The sequence below is a fragment of the Sorex fumeus genome, unplaced genomic scaffold, assembly GCF_029834395.1.
Source record: "Sorex fumeus unplaced genomic scaffold, SorFum_2.1 ptg000037l, whole genome shotgun sequence".
NCBI lineage: Eukaryota > Metazoa > Chordata > Mammalia > Eulipotyphla > Soricidae > Sorex > Sorex fumeus.
Genome location: NW_026606094.1, coordinates 14,994,856 through 15,017,723, shown reverse-complemented (window position 1 = coordinate 15,017,723; position 22,868 = coordinate 14,994,856). Strand labels below are relative to the sequence as shown.

Below are 22,868 nucleotides of genomic sequence, written 5' to 3'. Positions count from 1 at the left end.
TAATTATACCCTGAAAGCTCTATCTCCATACACCGTCTATGGAGATTAGAGATTTAGCATATGATTTATGCTATGGAAGGACTTTATCATTTGGGTAAAATTCCTCCATGGCATAGCAGATGGTTAGTAATATTGTTCTTAAGAACCCTGTCTGTTCTTTTTTTTAGCTTTAGGGGGGAGCTTATTCTTTTTGTTTTTGTTTTGTTATGTTTTAGTTTTGTGGAGTCATACCTGGTGGCGCTTAGGGTCTACTGGCTTTGGCAGGGGTCATTTCTGGAGGTGCTCAGGGGACAATGTGGTGCTAGGGATTAAACCAGGTTCTCATACTTGCAAAACACACACTGAAGCCCATTGAGCTTGCTCTCCACATGGAGGTTAGGATCAGCATTGTTTGTAAGAGGTAATAGCTTGGAAATCTTTTGCTCAAATGTGGTGTGGAATTCAATCACACTTTCGCAGTGATTTGGCCTTGTGTTAGAATTCTAAGCAACAGTGGTTTGATGCATGTTCAATCTTTGTTTCTTTTTCCCCTTTCCTAGTACATAAATTCACCATTAACATATATATTTATGTTAATAACACAGATTTCAGGTGTGCTTATTTTTCTAGGATACAATAAATTTGTGGCATCCCCTTAATAGAAAAAATTGTGTTGGTTTATCATAGGTAAAGTAAGTTAGAGTCTTAGTAGGAAAAAGTGGTTTGATGCATGTTCAATCTTTGTTTCTTTTTCCCCTTTCCTAGTACATAAATTCACCATTAACATATATATTTATGTTAATAACACAGATTTCAGGTGTGCTTATTTTTCTAGGATACAATAAATTTGTGGCATCTATACATAAACAAACATTGGACAAACAAACAGATGTACATCCTAAGCTTGGCTGACATCTTTGTGACTAACCCTGTCTGTTTGTCCTGTGCTAAAATAATGGAAGAATTAAGAGTAGTAAGAATTATTGATACTTTAATTTCCCACAAGGATAGTGAGAGTGGAGTACAAAAGTTCTGGGAAACTTTCTTAGTTTTAAAAATCTTTCCAGATGTAGAGAGATAGTTAAGGAATCTCTTAGTTTTGAATTTTGCTGAAATTCTCATTCATATATATCTAGTATTATTTTAACATAATGAATTTTTACCATGCCATAGTAGAATCATTGATATGTACATGGAAAAATACCACATCTGCCCCCCCCCAAACAAACCCAAAGCCCTCAAACCCCAAAACTCTCTAAAATCTTAAGCAAACATTTATAAAGCTTTTTTTTTTTTTAATTTCACTTATTTTGCTTTCAGGTTCTAGATTGAATAAATTAGGAAAAAAACCTGGGTGACAAGGTTCTATTTACAATATGTCTGATAATTTTGTATAAATGAAAATATGTGATCCCAATTACTTTTTTATTTAGTCCTAGGACAAAAATACTAACATTTAAAATGTTTTAATTTTTTTATTATAAAAATAGAATTATTGGGGCTGGAGTAATAGCATAGCGGGTAGGGCGTTTGCCTTGCATGTGGCCAACCCGGGTTCGATTCCCAGCATCCCATGTGGTCCTCTGAGCACCACCAGGAGTAATTCCTGAGTGCAGAGCCAGGAGTAACCCCTGTGCATTGCCGGGTGTGATCCAAAAAGCAAAAACAAAACAAAACAAAACAAATAAAAGTTCAATCGTTTTAAAAAGTAGAATTATTATAGTTTAGGTAACATGTTGCCAGTATTATTGTTTATGATTAAATTCATGTTACTTAAGTTAATCTATAATAATGTCTGTATACTATTTGAAGTACATAATTTTCAGAACATTACATTTCTGTTTAGTGAAAGGATTATATTTCTGCTATTTATTCCATAAGTAACATAGCTATTATCACATTGTATGACATCTTAAGTTTTTTGTTGTTGCTATCTTTGGTTTTTTTTTTTAAGTATGCTATTTTATCAGTTTACAAACAAAATCGTTTTCTTTGTGGTTGATAAAAATTTATGGGGCACTGTGCATAGGAAACTATTTTTCTTTTTTGTTATCTTACAACATAGTATAAATTAAACCTATACTACATTACTTTTATTTTTACTCAATGTTAGAACTACAGTAATAGTAATAATGACCATGTGTAAATGAGATAGGCACTCTGTAGGGCATCCCAAATCCTAAATGGTATTAAAGACTATATAATATATAGCAGTGATTACATTGCATAATAAATATTACATATAGCTAATATATAAATCATTAAAAGGTGAAAGGTGTATTTTATACAATGTCAATTATTAGTTTGAACTGTGATGCCTCACAATTGTTTTCTAAAGGAATCCTGTAATTACCAATTTTTTCCTTATTAGTAATGACATCACTATGCTTTATCATATAAGGAGCTGTAAGGAACTGTCCTCCCGTTGTTCATCGATTTGCTTGAGCGGGCCCAGTAACGTCTCCATTGTGAGACTTCTTGTTACTGTGTTTGGCATATTGAATACTCTCAGTAGCTTGCCAGGCTCTCTGAGAGGGGCGGAGGAATCGAACCTGGCTCGGCCAGGTTGGCTGCGCACAAGGCAGACGCCCTACCGCTGTGCTATCGCTCCAGCCCGTACTTTATCATATATTTAATATATAATATCTAGTGCATGATATATTTTAATATACAATACAGTATATATAATTTATATTGTGTAATAATTTCGATTCCTCCGCCTCTCTCGGAGAGCCCGGCAAGCTACCGAGAGTATCTAGTCCGCACGGCAAGGCCTGGCAAGCTACCCGTGACGTATTCAATATGCCAGACACAGTAACAGTTGTCACAATGGAGACGTTACTGGGCCCGCTCGAGCAAATCGATGAACAATGGGAGGACAGTGACAGTGAGTGTCAGTTTTCTTAGAAAAATTTGGAGGAAAATAGTGATGAATTTATAACAAAAGTCAACAAAAATAGCAAGATAATTAAAAATACTATTTCACTCTAGATTTTTGTCTAGCGCTACCAGAGAGTAGAGTCTCAGAGGAGTTTGCTTTATTCACAACTGTTTAGTTAACCAGAGAAAAGTCCCATGTGTACTTTTACTATAAATATGCTTTAGATAAATGGTGACCCTTAGGGGTACAGGGGTGTCTTCATCGAGGTTAAGACCCAAAGGTTGTGTTTTTCATGTGGAATTTGGGGATAATATAAATTAGGATGAATTTGTTCAAAGATTTGCCAGTGTCTTCTAAAATTAATTCTCCCATTGGTTGCTTTGTAATTCTGTTTGACAGCAAAAGTTCACCCATTTTCTTCAGGCTAGTACATTCCTCACCCTGGGTTTTTGAGGGAAAAGGTTGCTTAAAATATCATTTGCTTCCTAGAGATGTGTCTATGGCAGAGGACTTTGATCTGCTGCAGTTTTATGTGGCTTTCTCAGCAAGATAGTGCCTTGGAATAGAAATAGAGGGACCATGCTTTGTTCTCTGCAGGCTGGCTTATATGTGCTCATTAAAACAGAACGGGGCCAGAAACAGAGTTCAATGGGATCAATGCATGCTTTCCATGCAGGTCTGGGTTCCTGTGCTGCATGGTCCTCTAGCACCTCCTGGAGCAACCTCTTGAGCACAGAGGCTGCAATAACCCCCAGCCCCATTCCATGAGGCTCAGTCCTTTTGCCCCACAACAACAACAACAACAACAACAACAACAAACAACAACAACCAGAAACCACCTTGAGGAACAAATAACAAATGAGGAACAAATAACAATCACAATTGGTATTCTGATTTGGGTTGTTTCTTAAATTGACTAAGACTTACAAAGCAGTCTGTCCGCTGCTTGCGAAGCAGTCACTTTTACATGCATTAAGTCCTTGAAACTTAGAGTAACCTAGTGTGGTGGGTTGTTTTTCTAATGCCCCTGAAAATGGGCTGAGGCTCAGCAAGTGTTTGCAGAGATATCATAGCTGGTGGGAATAGAAGAGGAATTTAAGGACTTTGAGACCCAGATGGTCCCTTTCTTCTACATAATGTTGACTTTAGCTTGTATGTTCTATCTAGCACAGGCTGTGGATGTAGAACAGAAAGGAAGGAGTTAGCCACAAACCCTCCTCTTCAGTGCTTTGTCTCTTACTCCCAGTCTGGGTTATTGAACTCTGCACCAGTGTTGTCAAGCCCCCGTTTTCTCTTCTGTGAATATAACAATAGCCTTCTCTCTGCATGCTCTTTCCCCTCTCATGGCATACATTGATCTTTGGGAAATGTAATCTGGATCTTGTCTTTCTGTTTACAAACCCTCTGTGATTTTCCACTGCATTCAGACCAAAATCTGAAACATTTACTGTGATCAATGAGACCTAGCATTTTCTAGTTCCTGCTTTTCTTGACTCCACTGGCCTGGTACCCCCACCAGGCAGAGTTCCTAGAACACCTCATGCACTTCTTGCCCCATGACTTTTGCACTTGAGGTTTCTTTTGTTTGTGGTTCTTTATATTTCTACTTTCAGCGAATGCTTTGGATTTCAATCCAAATTTGATTTCCTGTAGAAGTGATGCCTTTTTCAACCAGCCAATCTAAGCTCTTCTATTTTATACATATTTTATTTTTTTTTCCTTTTGGCATTCTAAATTTTCCTTTTTGTTGTTGTTGTTTCTGGTCCACACCAGGTGGTGCTCAGGGCTTACTCCTGTCTAGGGATCACTCTGGCAGGGTTGGGGGCTGTGTGGGGTGCCCAGGATCACAATCACGTTGGTTGTGAGCAAGGAAAGTGCTCTACCCACTGTACTATCTCTCCTGCCTCTAAATTTGCCTTTCTAGTCACTTAATAATAAGACCTAACATTTACGAGGCCCTCCAATATGCCATTCTCTGAGTACAGAGAATGCCCTTTAGAGATGAGGAATTCAATCTTTCCTAAGTAATCATGAGCAAAGATTCAAACATAGGCTTCCTGGACTGTTGCTTTGCATGATGGAGCCCCAGCTTCAGTCCCCAGCACCACAGGATCCTGAGCACTGCTGGGAGCAATCCCCAAACGCCAAGCCCGAGATAGCTCCTGAAGCAACCACAAACAACTCAAATGAAAACAACAAGACTAACAACAACAGCAACTCCCTGAAACAGATAATCCTAGACTTTTTCCACAAGACTGTGGTTCTTGGAGGTTAGGGAATATATCTGTATATGGTTTTATTCCCATTTCTTGCCATAAATCAGGCCCTCCACAAATATATGTTCAGCAAACAAATTTGTGACAGGGGCTATTTTTGAGAAATAAAAACTTATTAAAATATAGCCCACTCAGCTCAGATAGAGAAGGGAGCACCAAATAAAGTGTGTTGGGAGGATCCTCCTAGGATGGGAGAAGCATGCTGAAAGTAGACTATAGACCAAACATGATCGCCACTCAATGCCTCTTTTGCAAACCACAGCACCCAAAAGGAGAGAGAGAGCAAAAGGGAATGCCCTGCCACAGAGGCAGGGAGGGATGGTGGCTGGGGGATGGGAGGGATACTGGGATCCATGGTGGTGGGAAATGGGCACTGGTGGAGGCATGGGTATTTGATCATTGTATAATTGAAACCCAAGCACAAAAATTTGTAAGTCTACAACTGTACCTCATGGTGTTTCACTAATAAAAATTTTTAAAAAATGTAGCCCACTGTAGTAAATCTACCATTTAAAAATTCTGTCTTTGGGTGTTTCAGTTACATCCAGCTGTAGTTTAGAACATTTGCATTTCCTCCATACACCCCTCCACCCCCCACACTGCCACCCTTTAAAGAAATCCTCTACTGATGGCAGACTTACTTTGTTTTTCTCCCTCTTTCCATGAGAAACAATCTCCTCTCTTTGCTATAGATTTTCTTATCTGGAAATTATGTAGAAATGAAATCCTGTGGCATCTAGCCTTCTGTGACTGGCTCGCTCATGCTATTTCCGACGTCCACTCCAATTGTGGGGTATATCATTGTTCCTTTCCATTTATCGAATATCATTCTGTTATGTCAACAGACCACATATATTTTTTTTTTATTCCTCATTGGATGGGGAGTTTAGTTGTTTCTACTTTTGACTTTATGACTACTGCTACGAGCATTTATGAATAAATGCTGTGAACATTTGTGTTCAGAATTTTGCCAGGACATATGTTTTCAGTTCTCATGGATGTTTCTGTGCATATGTGCATGTGTCTCTGTATACATACTCATACTTAGGATTAGAATTTTTTGAGTTGTATGGATTTTTGTTTTGTTTTGTTTTGATGCCACACTTAGCCTCGCTATCTTGATTTGGTGCTCAGTGTTGGTTCTTGGAGGACCATACAGTGCTAGGGATTGTGTGTGCTAACTCTTTATTTTTCGCATTTTGAAGCATTACTGAACAATTTTTTATATTGGTATAACAACCAAGCCTTAGGAAAGAAAGCCAAAGCTAGATAGATGATAGCTAATGTAGTAAAAATGAATTTTATTCAGGTCCATTGCACTAGGAGGAAAGAGACCTCAGTATAGAATGAAGACCAGTTCTGAACATAAGGAATAAGGAAAATTGTGGGTTGATGGACAAAGAGTAGGGTAGGGATTGGGGATCAGGCAACAGATGAAAAATTCCTGAGAACTGTGGAAATCTTGACCTGATTGACTACGTCTTGCTGCAGGCAGGCCAGTCTGATCTGATATCACGTGTAGGATGGAGGACGATGAGTGATTTGGTCAGATATTGCAGTTACCTTGTTATTTAGTGTGGGGGGTTTCTCACCAAACCTACTATGAATTTATGGTTAAATTAGGTGAAATAAAGCAAGTTCCAAACTGGAGGCCTATTGGGAAGTAACTCACAGGTGACTGATTAAAATTTGGTCAGAGACTTTTTGTTAGACCAATGATACATAATTCTACTATTTCCAGTGCCCTTCCTTAACTCTTACTCCCCTAGAGGTTTCCAACACTTCTTTTTTTGGGGGGGGGGGGAGTTTGGCTACACCTCACAGTGCTCAGGGAATACTCTTGGCTTTCTCAGCATATACTCACTTTTGGTGATGCCTGGGGACATTATATGATGCCAGAGGTCAAAGAAGGGTCAGCTGCATGTAAAACAAGTGGCTCACTGCCTAGATTGTCCACTGTTCCACTACATTCTTTTGAATTTACTTAAATCCTTTAAATTGACGTTTTATTCGTCATCTAGAAGTACTAATATGGCTTGGGCTGAGGTCTGGGATATATTTGTTTGAAGTTTTTTTTACTGAGGCTGTTGAAGCTACTTTATTTTCAGTTTTCTACTTATACATTGATGTTTTATTTTAGATCTTTGTGGAAAGTTTCAGCAAGTCTGATGGTTTAGGTCCTTTTCATTTTTTTTTTTGAGAGGAGTGGAAACACACTTACCAGCGTTCAAGGAACCTTGGAGTGTAGAGGTCAAATCCAGGGTCAAATCCACATGCAAAGCATATGCTTCAACCCTTTGAGTCATCTGTTTGGCTCGTTTCAGAGCTTTTAGAAAAATCTGATTTGGTTGGAAATAATGAAAGTCCATTATTTTTTCTATATTGGACTTTATTATTGTGTATATATAATTTTAGGAATCACAGTTTAGAACACTAAAATCATTTCAATAAATTACTATTCCCACCATAAGTGGACATTTAAAATCTAATAACTTTCATTCTGGGCTGGAGCGATAGCACAGTGATAGGGTGTTTGCCTTGCATGCAGCCAACATGGCCAACCCAAGTTTGATTCCTCTGCCCCTCTCGGAGAGCCCGGGAAGCTACCAAGAGTATCTAGCCCGCATGGCAGAGCCTGGCAAGCTACCCGTTATGTATTCAATATGCCAAACACAGTAACAACAAAGTCTCCAATGGAGACGTTACTGGGCCCGCTCGAGCAAATTGATGAACAAAGGGAGGACAGTGACAGTTTAGTAAACTTTCATTCTATTTTCCCTTTTATTATTTATTTTGCTTTTTGGGTCACACCCGGCGAAGCTCAGGGGTTACTCCTGGCTCATGCACTCAGAAATTACTCCTGGCGGTACCATATGGGACCATATGGGATGCTGGGAATCGAACCAGGATCAGTCATGTTGGCTGCGTGCAAGGCAAACACCTACCCGCTGTGCTATCGCTCCAGCTCCTCCCTTTTATTTTAAATGATTCTTTCCTTCTAGGAAAAACTTGTTTCTTCCATTTTCCCTGTGCCTCAGAATGAATAGTGTCTCAGTATTGAGGTGTTTTGATTACTATTATTATTTTACCCACCTACTAACATAGTAGTAGATTGTTTAACATTTAACCAACAGATTGCTAATAAGAATTTTAACTTTCGCTCTTTCATCCTGTGGTTTTCCTACTTCTCCACTACCCATCTACAATGGGTCGGTCGTGTATCTTTAATGCAGGTTCAAATTTATATGGGGAACTTAGCAGTACATCTGAAAATTATTGGCTGTCTTGGAGAGTCGGGAGTCAGAGTTGTTCAGAAAACTGAAGAGCTCCTTCCTCTGGGTTACTAGAGCAGAGCTGCCTAACCTTCACCAAGGTTAACCGCAGCCTTTTCTGTGTGGTTGGAGTTGATGTGTGCCAGCTCTCATTGTAATCATTATAATTGCTTGGGTTGCATTAATATTCATGGCACATGCCTCTCACCTTACGTGGTGCTCATTCTTTGTGTCTTTGACTAATGTACCATTTTGCCTTTCATTTTGGCATGGAGAGCTATGATTTTAGAGGATGTGAAGCAGAGAGCAGCTGGGGAAAGAAAGAATGAATACCCAGAACCCCGTGCCAGGATTTACATACTGATGCAGATATTGTGAGAAGGGATCTTTTGAGACAGGTTAAAAAGAAATGCCAAGTGGAACCAAAGCCGACCATGCCCTGGCACGTGATGCTAGTCAAGGAGGTGCTTGGCCGCATTGCTGCATTTCTCTTTGGGTTTGCCAGCTGCATCAAGCCAGCTGCTTAGGCACAGCTAAAATAAAGGCAAGAAAATTGTCCCTATGTATTTTATATTTGAAAATCTTCCAGTAATGTCTGAAGCTCTGAATATTGGCAGCAGCATATGGATGAAAGTGAAAAAGTTTGAGATGTAATAGTTTTTCCTGCCTGCCTCTGCAGAATTATTTTGAAATGACTGCGCCTTTCCTCATTGGATTATTTTCACAAGAAGGGGGGAAAAACATTTTTCATGTGCACCCTCATGATGTGATTAGATATCACCGAATTTTAGTAAGTCCATTACAAAAATGAATGGACCTACAGTAGGACTTCTTTGAGGTTTTATGGATTTGCAACTTGTGGCAAGAGGAAGTAGCTGCTAGAATTTAAATGTCATCCCACAATGGATCTTCCAAGTTGGAGCTTGGTATGTAATTCAGCCCATTTAGTCAGCTTCCAACTCCCGCACTTTATCCTAAACTTGATGTCAAGCAGTAGACAGTCTTACTCTTTTTTTTTTATGTTCTTTTGGTTGATTATTATTCCTGAAAGACTTCCCTAACTCTCAGCTCCCCTAAGGAGCTGCCCATTGAGAGATACTGCACTTAAAGGCAGCAGAAGTGGCAGACATGTGGAAGTGTGGAAGTATTGTTTGGCTAATGGCAATCAGTCTGTCTCTTGTTAGCTTGCCCTGGGTTCTGCAATAGTTTGTAGGCTCTTCTCCACCATGCTCAGCTCCCTGTGCTTCCCTGGAGGAAGATAAGGGAATGGAGGAGCCCCTGGCAGCCGGGGCCATAGGCCAAAGCAGCTTGCTATTGAAGCAGGATCCCTGGAAAACCCTTAGAAAAGAGGCGAGTTTTGCATCATGCCTTAAAATCCACAATTATTTAAACATCAAAATATTTATCGTTGAATCATAGAGAAAATAGGTGTCCTAGGAGGGTGCAACCTATTTAAATTGGTGCCTCTTGTTTTGTTTACTGCAGCTTGGAGAATGAAAGAAAGTCTGTCCTACTATAGTAGTTCTTTATTTGCAGTGGACCTGGGAGATCCCAGGAGTTTTAGAACATATAGTGGTTCAATTTGGTTAATTGTTATGTTATCTCTGCTTTTCTACTCTATGAGTTCATAAAGGAGGTCAGACCGAGAGTCCTAATAGTCAGAATTCCAGACAAGGGTCATAAGTGGGACAAGTTACTGAGTATCATTCAGCTCATTTTCTCATCTATACAATGATGAGATGAAATGTAAGAGTTTAGCATTTTCCAAAGTATATTTTGTCAATCCATAAGAGGGTGGTTGCCAAGGACTGAGGGGGAAATAAGGAGTTGCGGTTCTGTGGGTATACAATTTCCTTTTTTGCAAGACTAAAAGCTTCTGGAGTGGAACCAGAGCTAATGTGCTGTGGGTAGAGCTCTTGCCTTGCATGCAGTTGACCCAGGTTCAATCAGATTCAATCCCTGGCACTCCCATGGTCCACCAATCCTACTAGGAGTGATCCCTGAGCATGGAGTGAGAAGTAAGCCCTGAGAACCACTAAGTGTGGCCCCCCAAACAAAAATAAACAACCCCCCCTAAATCTGTTTAAAAAAACCCTCTGGAGGGCCTGAGAGGTGTTTCAGTGAATTGTATTGCTTCTATTGCATGCCAGAACTGTAGGTTTGATTGGTGACACTGGATAGTCCCCTCAGCACCACAGGAGACACCTACACACCAAGTCAGAAGTGGTTCCTGAGCATAGCTCAGTGGTGTGGCCCCCAGTCACATAAAAGAAATCTATAGACCAAATCTCTGATGAATGTAGGTTAACAAAATACTAGCAAGTCGAATTTAATAATGTAATAGAAATATTTTAAATCATAGCCAAGCAAGATTTATTTTACACATGAAAGAATAGTGTGACATATGCAAATGAATGGAATGTACTATAAATGCAAAGCCAAATATTCAGTATTCAGTATATTCTGGATAAATATTTGACATGATTTAGCACTCATTTACTATGATTTAAATCTCAGTATGGGGGTAGGAAGGACAAATTTCAGCACAGTATTGATCATATACTGTAAACTCACATATAATTGTAATGTTTTCAGTGTTAAAAAACCGGGAGAATTTTTTTCTTTAAAATCTGGAACAAGGGGCCAGAGACTCAGTACAGTGGGTAGGGTGCTTGCCTTGCATGCTATTGGTTTTGGTTTGATCCCCAACACTTCATCCAAGGTACCATGAAAAGGGATCCCAGACCAAAGAGCTTAAACTAAGCTCTGATTACTGCCAGGAATAATAAAAAAAAAAAGGAACAAGACAAAGGTTTATCACTATCATTACTTCCTTTTAATTTAGTGTTAAAAGTCTCATGGTAATAAAACAAGTAAATGGTATATAAATTATAAAAGTAGTAAAATAATATTTTTTACTGATTTTCAGATGATATAACAATATATGTATACAAAAACTAATGACTGAAAAAGCTGTTAGAATAATTATAGCAAAGTGCCAAGTTACAAAATCAATAAAATCAATATAAAAACATTTTTTTAATTGGATCACTGTGAGATACATTTACAAACTTTCATGATGGCGTTTCAGTCATACAATGATCAAGCACCCATCCCTCCACCAGTGCACATTTCCCACCTCCATTGTTCCCAGTGTCCCTCCTACCACCCCCACCCTACCCCACCCCCTACCTCTATGGCAGGTGCACTCCTTATTGCTCTCTCTCTCTAATTTAGGGCATTATGATTTGGAGTACATATACTAAGACGCCATCATGTTTGATCCCTAGCCTACTTTCAGCACACATCTTCCATCCTGAGAGATCCCTCCAATCATCATTTATTTAGTGATTCCTTCTCCATCTCTACTGCCTTTTCCCCCAGCATGTGAGGTCAGCTTCCAAACCGTGGAGTGATCCTTCTGGTCCTTATCTCTACTGTGCTTAGCTATTAGTCTCATAGTATGTTACTTTATATTCCACAAATGAGTGCAGTCTTTCTATGTCTGTCCCTCTCTTTCTGATAAATTTCACTTAGCATAATATTCTCCATGTCCATCCACTTATGTGCAAATGTCATGATTTCATTTCTTCTAACAGCTGCATAGTATTCCATTGTGTAGATGTACCAAAGTTTCTTTAACCAGTAATCCATTCTCTGGCACTCAGGTTTTTTCCAGATTCTGGCTATTGTGAAAAGTGCTGCAATAAACATACAAGTGCAGATGTCATTTCTACTGTGTTTTTTGTATCTCCATGATATATTCTCAGGAGTGGTAATGCTGGGTCACATGGGAGCTCAATTTCTAGTTTTTGGAGGAATGATGTCAGTATTGTTTTCCAAAAACGCTGGACCAGTTGGCTTTCCCACCAGCAATGAACGAGAATTCTTTTCTCCCTGAATCCATGCCAGCACTGGTTGTTCTTGTTCTTACTGATGTGTGCCAGTTTTTGTGGTGTAAGATGCTATCTCATTGTTGTTTTGATTTGCATCTCCCTGATGATTAGTGATGTAGAGCATTTTTTCATGTGCCTTTTGGCCATTTGAATTTCTTTTTTAAGGAAATTTCTGTTCATTTCTTTTCTACATTTTTTGATGGGGTTGGGTTTTTTTTCTTGTGAAGTTCTACCAGTGTCTTGTATATCCTGGGTATTAAACTCCTAACTGATTGTATTGGGTAAATATTTTTTCCCATTCTGTGGGCTCTTTCTGTATTTTAGTCACTGTTTCTTGAATATGGTTCTATATGCCAATAATGACTGGGAAGAAGAAAATTTCATTTGTAATTATAGTCAAAGAATTAAGTCTAAACTTAGGAATAAATTTAATAGAGGAAGTGCAAGACCTGTATAGTGAAGACATCAAGACAACTTAAAAGACAAAGAGTAAAATTGACGAGGAGTATTGCTCAAATGATAGAGCAATATGTGCCTAGCATGTGCAAAGTCAAGCATTAATCTGCAACACATGTCCCTTCCCTCAGCACCAATGGTAGCTCTGTGAGGGCCACCTTGTATGGCTTCTGTTAATAATAGGCCAAGCCACTAAGAGGTGAAAAGATATTCCACGTACCTGGATGGGGAAATAATAAGTCTGGGAAGAAGTCTGAGGCAAGTGGTGAAGGGGTGAGGATATGAGGTGTTGGTATTGGAGGTCGGAATATTGTTTGCCTGAAAGTCCACTGTGAACAGCTATGGAAATCATGGTGTCTAAATTGAAAAAGAATTACATTTCCATTCTATCAAAGGATATAAAGATTTTATGTGATCCAATTAAAAAGCCAGAACTTTTTATAAGGAAAAATAACAAAAAACTGTAAGGTTTGTAAAAAAAATCATAAAAGGCCTCAACTGTGACATTCCTGAGGAAGAAAAATTGAAGACTTCTTGTTAATCAGACTATAGTACCAAGTGACAGTAAATAAAACTACTTGGTTTTGGAATAAAACCATGGTGTTGGAATAAAAAGACGCATAGATCCATGGACTTAGAATTGAAACCTCATAATAACCCCCATATACAAAATTAATTTCAGAGTGGATTAACTACTTGGATTTCAGACTTGAAACTCTGAAGTACATAGACAATCAGGGAACTTACTGGTAGAGATGTCTGTGGGCATTCAAGCCTAATAAGGAAAGAAGTGAAAATAAAAACTACCAGGACTTAGATCCAAAAGTTTTTATACAATAAAAGAAACTATAAGCAGAACAAAATATTCAACCTACTAAAAGAGAGAAGATGCTGGCACATCATACATCTAATAGGGGGTTATATCCAAGATATGTTAAGAGATCATGCAACTAAACAGCAGAAACAGCAAGAACAGCAAAGCCCACAACAAAAGAAAAGATAGGTTTTAATAAACTACTCTTCCCTAGGGGATGTACAGATGACTGAGAGTATCATACGAAAGATAACTTAGGGGCAGGAGTGATAGCACAGCATGTAGGGGGTTTGCCTTGCACTCAGTCAACCCTGGTTCAATTTCCAGCATCCCATATGGTTCCTTGGGCACCGCTAGGAATAATTCCTGAGTGCATGAGCCAGGAGTAACTCCTGTGCATCGCCAGGTGTGATCCAAAAAGAAAAAAAAACAGAGAGATGACTTATTAATGATCATCCGGGAATTGCAAATTAAGACCAGAATGAGATACCACATAAGACCTATGAGTTATTTACATCAAAAGTTCACGGTCACGGATTCACGTTCCTCCCGTTCATCGATTTTGCTCGAGTGGGCCCGGTAACGTCTCCATTGGAGACTTTGTTGTTACTGTGTCTGGCATATCGAATACGTCACGGGTAGCTTGCCAGGCTCTGCCGTGCGGGCGAGATACTCTCGGTAGCTTGCCGGGCTCTCCGAGAGGGGCGGAGGAATCGAACTCGGGTCGGCCATGTTGGCTGCTTGTAAGGCAAACGCCCTATAACAAATGTTGAAGGTATGGAGGAAATGAATCTCTAGGGCATTTATGGGACTGTGAATTGGGGCATCCAATTTGAAAAACCCCATGAGCTTCTTAAGCAACTTAGAGCAGCTATATGATCCAACTGTTGCACCTGTTGGGCATTTAGCCAAATAATATAAAAGCATTAACACAGAATATTATGCCCACCACAATGTTTATTATAGTGTAATTTGTCACTGTCACTGTCCTCCCATTGTTCATCGATTTGCTCGAGTGGGCCCAGTAACATTGTGAGACTTGTTACTGTGTTTGGCATATCGAATGCATCACCGGTAGCTTGCCAGGCTTTGCTGTGTGGCCGAGATGTTCTCCGTAGCTTGCCGGGCTCTCCGAGAGGGGCAGAGGAATCGAACTCGGGTTGGCCATGTTGGCTGCATGCAAGGCAAACACACTACCTGCTGTGCTATGGCTCCAGCCCATAGTGTAATTTATAGATGCTAAACTGTAGATGAGATCATAGTACCCATTATTGCCTAATTAGATATAGGTGTGTCCTTATATAATATGATATTGAGATATTAGAAAGATAAAATATTGCAAATCATAACAAAATAGAATGTGTTCAAGGGAGTTATGGGAAACAAAATAAATCAGAAGGGAAAAAAGGTAGTTTGGATGATTTCACCTATGTGTGTAATGTAATATGTAAAATTAATGAACATGTAAAAAGACTGACCATGGACTTTGTCAGCAGAACTCAGGCTATTGAGGAAACTGGGATTGGGGAAGAATTACTAGGATGATGATCATGTTGGAAAAAAAACCAGAAATGTAGACATAATCCATTTAGTAGCAAATGTTTGATTTTCGATGTCACATCCTCCCTAGATTATCTTCTGCACTTATTTTCTGTTCTTCCTTTAATAAACTTTTCTTTCTTTGCTTTATTCACTCTCCAATTTTCTTTCTTTCTTTCTTTCTTTCTTTCTTTCTTTCTTTCTTTCTTTCTTTCTTTCTTTCTTTCTTTCTCTCTTTCTCTCTTTCTCTCTTTCTCTCCCTCCCTCCCTCCCTCCCTCCCTCCCTCCCTCCCTCCCTCCCTCCCTCCCTCCCTTCCTTCGTTCCTTTTGCCTTTCTTTTTTTTTTCTTTTTGGGTCACACTCAGCGATGATCAGGGGTTACTCCTAGCTCTGCACTCAGGAATTACTCCTGGTGGCACTAGGGAATCATATGGGATGCCAGTGATTGAACCCGGGTCGGCCACAGGTAAGGCAAACGCCTTATCCACTGAACTTTCTCTCCAGCCCTTCAATGTTTTCTTTAGGATCCTATTTTTAAGTTTAAAAACTAAAGTACATCATTGTTCTGAAAGTGGGTAAAGGACCAGATGTTATGGTCTTTCAGTATCCGCATTGCACTTTCAAACTGTAATGCCTGAAAGGAGAGAGAAAGAGGAAGGGAGGGAGAGAGAGAGAGAGAGAGAGAGAGAGAGAGAGAGAGAGGTCTGGGGGGGCGGTGGCAGGAGGTATAAGGGGATATTGGTGGTGGGAAATTTGGAGGGAATGGGTGTTGGAACATTGTATGACTGAAACCCATCATGAAAGCTTTATAATTGTATCTCATGGTAATTAAAACAAAAAAAATTTTTAAAAAAACCAAGAACATTGTTTAGTGACAGGGATCCGCTAAGAAATTCCATTGACTGCATCTTCTGGGTTTTTGAGGCAGAAGTTTAATTAGTAACTATTGATGGAGTTTGATTTTTCACTTCTTGAGACCTAGCCAGGCAGAACTAATTCCCTCTAACAGAGCAAGGCAGGTGGGCAGGAACCAGAATTGGCAAAGAGAGGCAGCTACTGACAGTGACCCAGTTTGGGTATGAAGGCAGGAAGTGAAATATGTCAACTCAGGGCAGAAATCCAAAAAGAACCTCAGGTAGTAAGACGTATGGTCAGATGTCACAAAAGGGAGTATCAGCAGAAGTACAGCATAGTAACTGAATATCACTGGCTCGCGATTCTCAGGTTCGGGTGAGATGTATAGGCACCGAACAGAGAAATATTGGGACAGCGGTTCAGTCTTTGAAGAGGATCGAAAAGGTTTTAATCAGGTTGCTGGAATGAGGCCTTTGAAAATTAGCTCTAGAATAGAAACTCAGTAATAAAATCTTGAAACAATTAAAAGGCTTTGTAAACATATCTCTAGACCTTTAATTGATTAATTTTCTGGGAAACCACATCCATCGGTGCTTAGAGCTTACTCCTGACTCTGCATTTAGGGATCATTTCTGGCAAGGTCTGGGCAACCTTATGGGGTGCCAGGTATTAAACCTGGGTTAGCCATGTGCAAGGAAGTGCCTTACACACTGTGTTATCTTTCCGCCCCCTCCCCACCATGTAGCATTTCCAAGTTATAAGATAGATTTTGATGTTTGATGTTCCAAAATAGAAACCTATCTGTTATATTAAATTAAGATGAATTGTACTTATGAGTTTTGTGGGGATAACGTGAAAACCTTAGTGAAAGGAAGCTTGGGAAATATGTAGGTCTATTCAGATGAATGACTGCATATACTTTAGCCATAGTATATTTCCATAGAAAAGATATAACTCCAAAGAACACATATTTGTTTGCCTTTCTCTTTTATTCTTGTTTTTATCCATCTATCCCTAGTGATGTCCAAATTATTGAATAATACTTGTGCAAAATGATCATATGTTCCTGGTGCAAGGGTAGTATCTTGCTTCCACCATTGACTTCTTGTATGGCCTGTATATTTGTGTAACTAATCATTATACAAATAACATATTTTTGTAATTCATTTAACTTTGTACTTGTTTCTCATCTATAAAATGGGGATAATAGTCCATACTTCATAGTGTAGTTGTGAGAATTAATCTTTGCAGTGCACAGACAGTTATGAGAAGTCCATGATAATTTCCACAAGAATATTAAACAAATAAATTAAATATATATTTCTCGATTTCTCTTTCATCATAATGAGATGTTGGTGCGTAGACAACGAAGATAGAAACTGCAGGCAGTGAGCCACATCTATTCAAATGTAAACGTCCGATTCGGGTTGTTAGGCATTCGAATGAATCAATGCTCTTGGCCAAGTTTGTGTTGACAAGGACACCGACGCCTCCAACACCTCTTTTATCGCATGTTCCGAGGAACAATTCTTCTCCGGTGTCGAAAACAGCATGGTGAGATTCGTGCCTTCTTGTCTCGGTCAGACCAATGATGTCGTACTTGATCATTCGCGCTTGTACCATCAGGTCCTCGATGGATGCATCTGATGCTAGCGTACGTGCATTGAAAGTACAGACGATCATTTTTGTCTTCCTTCGTTGTGGCAGCCTAGTTCGGCCTTGAGATTTTGTCGGCCTCTCCTTTCTCATCCTTCTCAGTGCTGCCATGTCGGTGAAGCCTTCAGGGTCAGGTGAATGAGACCAGTTGTAGTTACTGGTTTTGGCATATCGAATACACAGCGGATAGCTTGCCAGGCTCTTCCGTGCGGGCGGAATACTCTCGGTAGCTTGCCAGTCTTTCCGAGAGGTATAGAGGCTTTTGGGGTGGCCTCTAATCACCCTTGTAGGTGTTACCATATTTGAACCCTATCAAATATGGTACGACAATTCCAGAAGATGGGTATTTAGTGCCTTATGATGTGTCGCAAGCGGCCGCGCGGGTCCGGAAAGCGTCCTGGAGTGTGGCGACGGCTGGGTAGTGGAAGTAGTGTCGAGAGTGGAAATCTGCCAGTGGGGTATTTATCTGGGTAGGGTGGGTCTCCTGTGCACAATTCGATCCCTGGGTGGTTGATGGAAGTAGACAGGGCAGGGTAGGGTGGGGCTCCTGATTAGAATCCCTTTGTCACCTGTGGTGGTGGGAGCAAGCAGAGAAGCTCTGTCCCTGGGTCCGCCGAGCCTGGAGTCCAAGGTCTCAGAGAGTTCCACTTACCTTGTTCTGTGGGTCTTCAGTTGTGCGTGGGTCTCGGCCGGAGCGGCCGCGCGGGTCCGGAAAGCGTCCTGGAGTGTGGCGACGGCTGGGTAGTGGAAGTAGTGTCCTACTTCTCCATCGAGAAGTTCTACATGGAGCTAGAGAAGTTCTATAAAGAAGACCACACCTTCTACAAGATCATTGTGGGTGATTTTAATGCCAAGATAGGACCGAGAAGATCAGCTGAAGAACTTCACATCGGGACCCATGGCCTAGAATGGAACGAACAGGGTGAGAGACTGTCTGAGTTCATCATGTCGACCAAGACCATTCATGGTAACTCACAGTTCCAGAAGGCAGAATCTAAAAGATGGACATGGGAGTCTCCCGGTGGACGATTCCACAATGAAATAGACCACATCATATTCAATCGACGGTTTTGCCTGACTGATGTCTCTGTTGTCCCAAAATTTCGAACGGGATCGGACCACCGTCTCCTTCGTGCAAAATTCTACTTCACAGAGCGGGGAGAAAGGGCTGCAAAGTTCAAAAAGAGAACTCCCAGAATGACCACCAACTGGGAACTCTTTGGTACTATTGCGGCAACATGGGAAGATGCCATTGTTGACAACATTGACGAGGAATACGATCGACTGGTTCAGCACCTCCATGAATGTGCGAGGAACGCCAAGAGAGAGATAGCCACAAAAAGTCGCCTATCTTCGAAAACTCTTGAGCTAATTCGCCAGCGTGGTTTGGCGCATGCCTCAGGCAACCGCAAGCTAACGTCCGAGCTTGCAAAGCAATGCAGAGATGCGATCAAGGAAGACCTCAAAGAGAGAAGAGCAGAAGTACTGATAGATGCGGCAGAAGCCGGGAAAAGTATTCGTAACGCCCGCCTGTCCTTCGCCAACTATAAGACCAAGATGACTGCCCTCCGACGTCCTGATGGATCCATCACATCCTCCAGAACGGCAATGGAGAAGATTACCCATGACTTCTACTCAAATCTCTTCGATAGCCATGTCCACTTGCCGACATACCAAATTCCACAGGATGGGTATGTCGTTCCTAACGTTCTCCCTTCCGAAATCCGACACGCCATTTCGTTGGTAAAGAAGCAAACAGCACCCGGCCCAGACAAGGTCAGACCTGAACACCTGAAGAACCTGCCGTCAGTACTCATCAATACACTGGCTCGGCTCTTCACTCGCTACCTGTCTGAATGCAAGGTTCCGTCCCAATGGAAAACCAGCAGGACCGTACTACTGTTCAAGAAGGGAGACATCCATGACATTGGCAACTATCGCCCGATCTGCCTATTGTCTGTCATCTACAAGCTGTTCACTCGAGTCATCCTGAATAGGATTGGCAGAACACTAGATGAAGGACAACCATGCGAGCAAGCAGGGTTCCCCAAAGGATTCAGCACCATCGACCATATCCACACGGTAACCAAGCTCATTGAGGTTTCTCGGGAGTTCAAGATGCCGCTCTGCTTAACATTCATTGATTTAAAGAAGGCCTTTGATTCTGTTGAGACGGAAGCGGTCATTGAAGCCCTAGCCAATCAGGGCATTCAAGCCCAATACATCAGGATCCTCCGTGAGCTGTATTGCGGATTCACTACCAGGATCTCACCATTCTACAAAGAAGTGATCGTTGATGTCAAGAGAGGGGTGCGGCAGGGTGATACCATTTCACCGAAACTCTTCAGTGCCACCCTCGAGAACATCATGCGACGACTGGAATGGGAAGGAATGGGAGTGAAGATAGATGGTCGGCAACTACACCACCTCCGCTTTGCTGATGACATTGTTTTAATAACACCAAACATCAGCCAAGCGGCACAAATGCTGGCCGACTTTGACCGTGAGTGTGGAAAGGTAGGACTACAGCTGAATCTTACGAAGACAATGTTTATGAGAAACAGCCTTGTTCCTGACGCCCCATTCGCTCTCAATGGAACGACCATCTCCGAATGCAACAGCTATGTGTACCTAGGTCGAGAGGTCAACATGAGAAATGACCTGGCACCCGAGCTGCGCAGGAGGAAGAGAGCGGCTTGGAACGCCTTCAAGAACGTCGAAGAAATAGCTAAGAGGACGAAGAACCTCTGGCTCCCGGCACATCTCTTTGATTCCACTGTTCTTCCTGCATTAACATATGCCTCAGAGACCTGGGCCCTACGCAAACAAGATGAGAACGCCATTCAGGTCTCCCAAAGAAGAATAGAAAGAGCTATGCTTGGAATAACACGTTTCACTCAAATGAGAGAACGAATCCGGAGTTCTGACATCCGTCGACGATCAAGGATCAGGGACGCTGTCTCATATGCCAAGGTATCGAAAATCAGATGGGCTGGTCACGTAATGAGATTTAAAGACGACCGTTGGACTAGAGCTGTTACTGATTGGATTCCACGGGATGTCAAGAGACCGCGTGGCCGCCCACCTACCAGATGGTCAGACTTCTTTGTCAAGATCATGAACGATCGGTTTGAGGCCCTCCATGTTTCCGGAGCGAAAAGATGCCATTGGGCTACACTAGCACGCGACAGGGACAAATGGAGACGTTACTGGCGCCCGCTCGAGCAAATCGACGACTAACGGGAAGTTAAGTGATTAAGTGATTATATTTCTCAGCTTCCAGAAATCAGGCAGGATCTAATCTCAGATCTTTTCTTTCAATTTCAGGTAGTTTTTTTTTCCTCTGTGGATGCTACATTGCTTCAAAAATTGTTTTAAAAATTTCCCCAGCCCTTTGAAAAAGCTACAACATTCTTGTTAGTAGTAAAGTAAAGTAAAGGCCCTCCCGTTGATCATCGATTTGCTCGAGCGGGCCCAGTAACGTCTCCATTGGAGACTTTGTTGTTACTGTGTCTGGCATATCGAATACTCTAGGTAGCTTGCCGGGCTCTCCGAGAGGGGCGGAGGAATCGAACTCGGGTCGGCCATGTTGGCTGCGTGCAAGGCAAACGCCCTACCGCTGTGCTATAGCTCCAGCCCCCTAATCGCTTCTCGGCCTTTTGGCTAAGATCAAGTGTAGTATCTTGTTAGTAGATTAGGTCAAATTTTTTACCATGATCCTTCTGGAATTAAGGTGAAAATAAATTAGTTTTTTAAATTTCATTTTGGCTTTTGGACCACAGCTGGCAGTGTCCAAGGGTTACTGCTGACTTTGTGCTCTGGAATCACTCCTTGTAGTACTTGGGGTTACCACATGGTGCCAGGGATTGAGCATGGACCTCCTACTTGCAAAGCAGGTGCTCCAGTCTTTTGAGTGCTCTCTACAAACTCCACACGAGTTACTTTAAGTGGAATTTTCTGTGTGTTTGTTTTTAAGTTTAGTAAGTAACTACTGCCACATGCATAGTTAATATGCCTTCTTTTTCTCTGTCTGTCTGTCTACCCATCCTATCCCCTCCCAGAGTTTAAACCCAGTATGAACTATGCGAGAGAGTTTTACCACTGAACTACATCCTCAACACCTCTATGTCTAGTAGATCACTATGTTTTTTCATTCTGGATAATGCTTCAACAGTAAAAATAAGCCACTCTAACTTGTTTTCAGACTCCCTCCTTCCAGAATCCATACATACACATATGAACCACCCCAACAAGATAATACACATGGTTATGTGTATTATTTCCCATTTCTACATAGGAGGGTGGCAAGGTCTCCCCAAGCCCTTCATGTCTGCTGGAGTCCAGATCACGGTGGACCCTGCACGCCTCCCCGCGGCCTCTTCCCTCTCCCCAGCAGCCCTGAGGCAGGCAGTGGGGGGCTGTGCTCCCCACTGTGTTTTCACTTTTTTGTACAATCTTTGTCTTTAACAACAGGCTGCCCCCACCCCATTTGTTGAATCTGCATAGTTGGTGTATCTGAACTGTGGCTGTTGCTCGTTCTTCAGATAATTATGTACAGGCTGTTGCCGCCTGAAGCCGCACCCTTCGCTCACACTGAAGGGGCTCTGTGGGCTTGGAGGGTCCTTGATTGTGACCCCCCCTCCCGGGCCAGCGGTGAGGGGAGCCAAGCGCAGCCACTGTGCGTTGTATGATTCTGCTTTTGTGTGCCCCTCAGTAGCAGTGACTAAACATTCCTGTCAATTAAAAAAGAGAAACCAACAGTCAAAAAAAAAAAGTTATGAGTAGTCAGGCTTGATTGATACATGGAAAAGAAAAGTCATTCGTTACACTGACTTTAAATAGTGAGGTAGAGAAATCCATTTTTGTTTTTTTATGTGATGGGCATCAAACCCAGGGTCTCACACATGAAGGTAAGTGCTCTATGTGGAGCCACATCCAAGATATCTTTATTTTAATAAGACTTTCAGTGAGATACTCCTAAGCCTTCATATGGTTGCAGGTCAAGTTCAGGAAGACAGCACTAGAAAAAGTTGGTCCTCTCTTTAAAATCCTTGCTAACTCTGAAATTTGGCTTCTCCCAAGTCAGCAAGCTAAGAAAATTCCTCTCCTCTCCTTATTCTTAGGGATTTCTAGAACAGCTGTTCCTAAATTCCAGGAGATTTCTCTAACCTACTTCTCCTTATCTTCCTTAGAAATAATGAGTTTCAGAATATCCCAGAGAGTAAATTAGGCAACACAGATCTG

General features: G+C 41.3%; 1 protein-coding gene and 1 pseudogene across 6 annotated transcripts in view; both read left to right on the top strand.

The window, feature by feature from the left end:
* Nucleotides 1-22,868, top strand: part of ST7 (suppression of tumorigenicity 7) — a 309,460-nt gene that overhangs the window by 125,753 nt on the left and 160,839 nt on the right. The gene's annotated exons all lie outside the window — the stretch shown is intronic.
* Nucleotides 21,268-21,439, top strand: LOC130027925 (uncharacterized; annotated as a pseudogene).